At 40.2% G+C, this 6546-nt stretch overlaps 1 long non-coding RNA gene across 1 annotated transcript; it reads right to left on the bottom strand.

The window, feature by feature from the left end:
* Positions 1 to 3271: 3271 nt before the first annotated feature.
* Positions 3272 to 4997, bottom strand: LOC309648379. The gene is made up of 2 exons (XR_014256643.1): positions 4717 to 4997; positions 3272 to 3950 (listed from the first exon to the last, which is right to left on the bottom strand). It is a non-coding gene; the product is annotated as an uncharacterized lncRNA (long non-coding RNA).
* Between the last annotated feature and the right edge of the window lie 1549 nt (positions 4998 to 6546).

The following is a 6546-nucleotide window of genomic DNA, read 5'->3' on the forward strand; positions in this document are numbered from 1 at the left end:
GTCTGACATCCGGAAGAAATGTGAACTTAGGGCACATCTGATATATTTGCTTTGTTCTACTCATTCCAAGAATGTTTTAGGTCCTTGAAGACAGTAATTTGAAAAAAATGTTCACTGTTTATTCTCTGTCTTCCTGTTCACGTTCCAGAACCCTCACCCTGCCATAATATCTTCACCGCCAATATCTAGCCCTTAACCGTCCAATTTGGTACTTTGACGTATTGCCCATGCATTTAGGAATAGTCCTTTCATATCTTTCATAATTCTTCCTGCAGTCAGAAAGAAGAACTGGCCTAGTAATTTGTCTTGGCCAAATAATCAGGAAGCTTCTTAGGAATGGGGTTTTATAATGGGACAGCAGGAAGAAGAGCGGAATGAGGAGGAGAGGAAGAGAAAGAGGAGACACTTGAAACCTGTGAAAGAGTCATCAGCTAGGCATGTGTCAGAAGGCCAGGAGGTAAACGTTCCCTGCAGCTCAGCCACATCTTCACTGACTACTATATATTTTTTAAATAATATGATACATTGTTATAAAAATGAAGCTATATCATTTAATATATAATGGGGAAAACCTAAAGCTGTTAAAAAATGAGCATGTCTATTAAACGGCCAAAAATAAACACTGCTTATATGTTGCTGCAGTTAGTGTTACGCCTTTTCAATTTTCATCAACCCACACACATACATACATGTCTATCAGGTTAGTGATTTGAGATCATCTTTTGTAATATAGATATCTCCAGCCATAGGTTGCTCTCTTTGTGCTGCAGTACATTTATCCCGAAAGTTCTTGTATGTTTTCTTTTCATTTTCATTCATCTCAAGGTTTTATCTATGTGTTTGTTATTTCTTCTTTGCACCATTGTTTATTTAGGAATGTGTTTGCAAACTCACAGATGTCACAGAAACAGAGAGTAGAATGGTGGTCAGCAGGGTCTAAGGGGTTGTGCAAAAGTGGAGATGTTGGGACAAGGGTACAAGCTTGCAATCATATGATGAATGAGTTCTCAGAGTCTACAGTACAGCATGGTGATCTAGCTAATAACACTCAGTTGTGTACTTGAATCTGGCTGAGAAATTAGACCTTAAGCATTCTCGTCTCACACACACACACACACACACACACACACACACACAGAGAAACACACACTTTACATTGTCACTGATGAAATAATTAATGTACTAAGTGACCGATGGTGGGAATCACTGCAGAAAGTACACATATGTCAAATCATCACATTATACACCATAAATGTGTACAATTAATTTTTCAATTATACCTCAATAAACCCGGAGGGAAAGCATGAAAGAATAACCATCATGCAACAGAGTAACCATGTTTGAGCATCTCTGTGTTCCTTCTCCTCCTTGGCTCTCTTAGGATCTGATACTATTCTCTGAGAAAGCTTCCTTTATCCGTTATTCTGTGGGGGCCTTGTACCCATCTCAGAGTGGATATTCCCTTTTAGTCACGTGTACTGACCATATCTGATTTGGTAGGGTGGAACGTGGAGAAAGGTGGTCTGGAAAGTCGTTAGTAATCTCGGAAATCATTCTTTTTAGTTTTGGCACATAGATTATTTAGTTCTCAATTCGCTCAAAAACTTATTAGGCACCTGATATAATTCAGTCCTCCAATCATTTCAATGTCCTACGGATCTCAGTAAGGTCCTTTTGTAGAAGTAATTTTCTGGACTGATTAAATTACTGCTTTTCCCCTTAACATAATACAGCTACCATGAGGTTCCTTGGCACACAGGTGGGAAGAACACAACATCTGTCTCTTTTCTCTGTTGTAACTGTCAACTGAAATTGGACTTGTAGTTCCAAACCACTGCTAATCTCATCTCTTACTCTTTAGGACTTACAAGTGGTGAGTTTTCTAATTCAACAAGGTTTTGAATTTCTGGGCTGTATTTTTTTTTCTTTTCATTTTTCTCATTTCTGGCCTATCAACAAGAAAGTTTTTCCTGAACATACGTCTACTGAAATACCTTGGGCAAATCACCAAATGACCAAACTTTGGTCTGCCTCTAAAGATACCATGGACAACCATTACTGCAAACATTTTGCCATTGAATAACATGTAGCACCACATTTTTGGCTTCCAATATCAGATTCCTTTCCAACCACCTCCAGACACATAAGCCAATGCCACAGTTTTAAGATTTGTTACAGGAGCATCCCTCCTCAAAGAAGTAATTTCTATGTCAGGTCAAATAAGAGTAGCTACAGTAGAGACAACTCCCAAATATCAGTGCTGGTTTTTCACTCATGTCACAGTCTGATGAGCGTTGAGCAGTAACATGGGTATCTTTTTGCTTCTGCATTTCTGCCATGTTTGACTCCTTTACTTCTAACCACAAGAAAAGGTATGCTTAAAAAGCTCATCCCTTTTCACGGCTTATTGGACCAGTAAGCTAAGCACTTAGAAAACAAGCTGCATAGCAACAGTCATTTTGCAAATCAAGATAAACATTGGAATCCTCATTGTTCCTCAAAGGTGGGGTCAAAGTAATCAAGAATGTTATTTCCGAGGTGAAAACATGTAATAAGACCCTGAGGTTGTTGAGTTTTGCAGTAAGAAGAGCACGTTGTACACATGGAGAGCAGGCAGCACTTTGCCTGGTAAGGTCCCTTTAAATTCCCTTTCTTTTGTACTCCCCATGTTTTCAGAACTATTATAATTTTATGCAGAGTATCCCATTAATTTCCCAAACTGGTTTTTCTGTGGTGTCACATTTAAAATTCTGTTATACTGGAAAAGAAAAAGAACACAGAATATGAACGGGTAATAGAGTTTAAGAATCTCCTTGCTTGCTCTACTAGGTATGTCTGAGCCACTCCTCTGCTGGAGCACCTGCGGGTGGTGATGACGATGGTGATGGTGGTGACGGTGATGATGACAGTGACCATGATGATCGGCCACCTCTCAAATGCCAATTACGTGCCCGGTATTGTGCCAACTGAATGACACACATTCATGTAATTTTTATTCCTAAGCAAGTAGGCACTGTCAATGTGATTTTTCCCACAGTTTATTAAAGGGTTTGAAATGCCAAGAAGTTAAATAATTTGTTCCTCAAATCAATCAAGCAATAATTAGGAAAATAACCTGGATTTGAAACTGTATAGAAATAATCATTGATACGACTCAAAATTCAGATAACACTGACTGTGAGAGCCTGAAACTCGGGATCAAACAAGGATAGAAATCAACCAAAATTATGATATGATATTGTGAAAAGCAGGTTAAAAAAGAAAGAAAAAATTTTTCCCATCACACAAAAGAATTGTATTTTATTCAGGAAGTGGAGGATAAGTAACAATTGCTCAGCTGGTAGAAACCCATGCCCAGGTGACCGACCGACAGAGAAGACAGGGAGAGAATCCTCAGAGGGCGCCCAGGAGGAGAGCTGCTGCTCTTTCTACTGAGGCTCTGTGATGCTTTCTCGGGCACCACCCAGAGGGAAGCAGTATAGCACCCTCAGATAGGAAGCCTCTGTCTGTCAGGAATCACCACACGCATGTTGAGGCTGAAGGGTGGAGAAGCTTCTTCCATATCCATGATAGGCTTTGAAGAGAAGGTGAAGTTGGAGCTCTGGAACAAGTTGAGCCGATTGTCCTTATCCTTTCCAGATGCAGATAAAAGCTCAAGCTCTTACATGCTCTTGGGTGGGCACCTCTGCTAGCAATGATGGGCAGGTGGCCAAGGAGGGCATTTCTGCTTGCACTGCTGAGGCAGGCATGGGTCAGGGCACTTTATAGGTGGGCAAGGGTCTGGACACTTGGCAGGTGGGCATGGGTCAGGGCACTTTATAGGTGGGCAAAAGTCTGGACACTTGGCAGGTGGGCAAGGGTCAGGGCACTTAGGTAGGCACACTGGTGGTGGCTGGCAGGGCTGCTTGCACTGCTGATGTTGAGAAGACATCTTTCTGGAGTCTTAATATCTGAAAGAAAGTATATGACCGTGTTCACAAGAAGGAATTCCTATAGAGAAAAGAGCAAAAGCTTGTGGAATAACAACAGATAGTATCTCACCAATCTCTAAGTAAGTGCTTTAATCTCTTTAATAGCTTTTAATGAATTTCTGACTTCTCTCTCGCTCTTCAGAAAATCGTTTCATCAGCCCAGACAAAACCTCCTCTTTTCTCATAGAACTTTTCCAAAGAAAATATCTTTGTTTTGAAGAAACAAGCGATGTTTTCTCTTTTGGTTTCTTTCTTTCTTTCTCTCTCTCTCTTTTTTTTGTATGAAAACGACATCTTCAAAAAAGGCCATCACAAGTTCTAGAATCCTGGGGAAGCTCACAAGCAGTTTCTATCACCATTTTCTCTCATGAGGTCCTGACAAGGTGACTTATGCACAGAGCAAAGGGCATTCAGGATGAATGTAAGGGCCTCACACCTTCTAAGATAAATGCCTTTGAAATCACAGCAGAAGTCCAAGAGAAAGGCATAGAAAAAAGTAAATACTTTGCTCTTTATCCCTTCATGTCAATATTTCCTGATAATTTATTTCTCAATAGAGGAAATCAAAGAGGTATCAGAAATCTAGTAAATACAATATAACATTGTGCCCAGATTACAAGTTCCCTTCCACTAAGTAGCATAATACCCATGAGCATAAATTTGGACCCATCAAACTTGCTGTCTCCAGCATAAAGTCAACCTTCGGGGATCCGAGAACAAAGTTGAACTGAAGAATCAGACTCACCAGGTTCTCCAAAGTCAATCGGAACTCGAGTAGCAAGAGGACAGCTGTCGTGCAGCAGAGGACCTTTTTATTGGGGCTTGCTGCCCCACCCAGGGGGAAGCGGAGCTACCAAAACTGGCCCGGTCCAATCATTTCCCAACCAAAATGCAAATCCACTCATAAATGGCTTGGCAGAGACTCTGAAAACAGGAAATGTCCTGTTCCAGGATGTCCTCACTGGACGAGGTTCTCATGACTCACAGAGTCCCTGTCTTAGCTCTCAGTTTCTGTGGTTTCTGGCAGTGGGAGCGCTTGGAGTGTTCTCTAACTTGTAGTGAAAAGTTCCATTCCTTGATTGGGGAAGATGACCCTTTTCTATCATTCACGATCCTTGACTTCTAAGACTGCCTGCCTAGTTGCATTGATCTGGGGGCAATTTTGTTGTACATACTGGTTTGAAAAGGGCCTCGCTACCTGATGACACATGTCTCCTTACCTCGAGTCTTTCTTGCAATTCATTTCCGCTTGATTCATGGCTTGCCAAACAAAATCTCCTTTCTTCTTCGAAAATGGACTGAGGGAAATTTGCTGATCACCTCATATGATTTCCTATCATGATACTTAGAAACGTGTAGTAAAGTGTTGATCACTATGGTCCTCCTTTCACTGTTTGCTCCTTCAAATAAAGAACATCCAGCAGGTCAGATTCCTGTGACCTCTATAAATCTGTTTTACTTCCTGCCACAAGGAATTCACTAGGCACGTAGCATCCCCTACCATAACTCAGATGAGCTGGCAGCTGAGACCCTAGACTTACAACAGAAGTGAAGCTTTTTGCTCATATCTCCCAAAAGTGACATAAAACTTGCTCCAATCTAATTTCTTCCAACTGAACTCTTTGGATATCTTCAATTTTTGAAGAAATCTCAGAGGGTTGTTCAAATTTTCTGGCTTCCTGTCACTTTGAAATTATTGGGAAACCCAATCTATTATGCAATGCCATTCACACAACTAATTTTATATGTTTTTAATACTTCTGAATTATTTAAACACATGATGTTTCACATCAAATTCAAGAGAAAGTTGAAATCACTTCATTAAAAATGCAGTCACTGAAGTTCATTGCCATTCAAATGCAACTTCTTAATCATTAATAATAATATTGTTATATTTTAAACCTACTTTTTGTATTTTCCATTTTGGTCACGGTGGAGCATGTGTCAAATAAACCTATTTCCTGCTCGACTTTCTTCATACAATTTGTCAGTGTGCTGGAAGGAAGGTTTGATGGTTTATTTATGGGTCAGATGCACTGGCCCAGGTCCCCAGTTTTCTGGTCAAACATTATCTGTGTGTTTCTGTAAGGATGATTTTGGATGAGAGTATTATTTAAATCAGTGGCCTGAATGATGGCGGTTGCCCTCTACAAGGTGGGAAGTTCTCATCCAATCCACTGACGGCCGGAATAGAACAAGGCTGACGCTCCCCCAGGTAAAAGATTATTCCCCTTTCAGGTGGACTTCCAGCAGAGTTTCAGCTCTGCAGACTTTGTGTGTTCCAGACATTTTAATCTCTCTCTCTCTCTCTCTCTCTCTGTCTTTGTCCCTCTTTCTGTAACATATTTCTCTATGTACATATGTACATACATATTGTAATATATAACTTGAATATTTCATCTGTCATTTCATGTACATGATTAACTATGGCCAATTAAAATAAAAATTTTCAAAGTTATTAGGAAGTGAAGTTAAAGCCAAACATATAAATGTAATATGACACATGGGGTGTGGAATTATGACAGATATAATGAGCTTTTAGCAAATGACTGAACTTCAGCGCCCAGTGCTTTAG

Source organism: Balaenoptera physalus (assembly GCF_965194825.1).
Source record: "Balaenoptera physalus genome assembly, chromosome: 1".
Classification (NCBI taxonomy): Eukaryota; Metazoa; Chordata; class Mammalia; order Artiodactyla; family Balaenopteridae; genus Balaenoptera; species Balaenoptera physalus.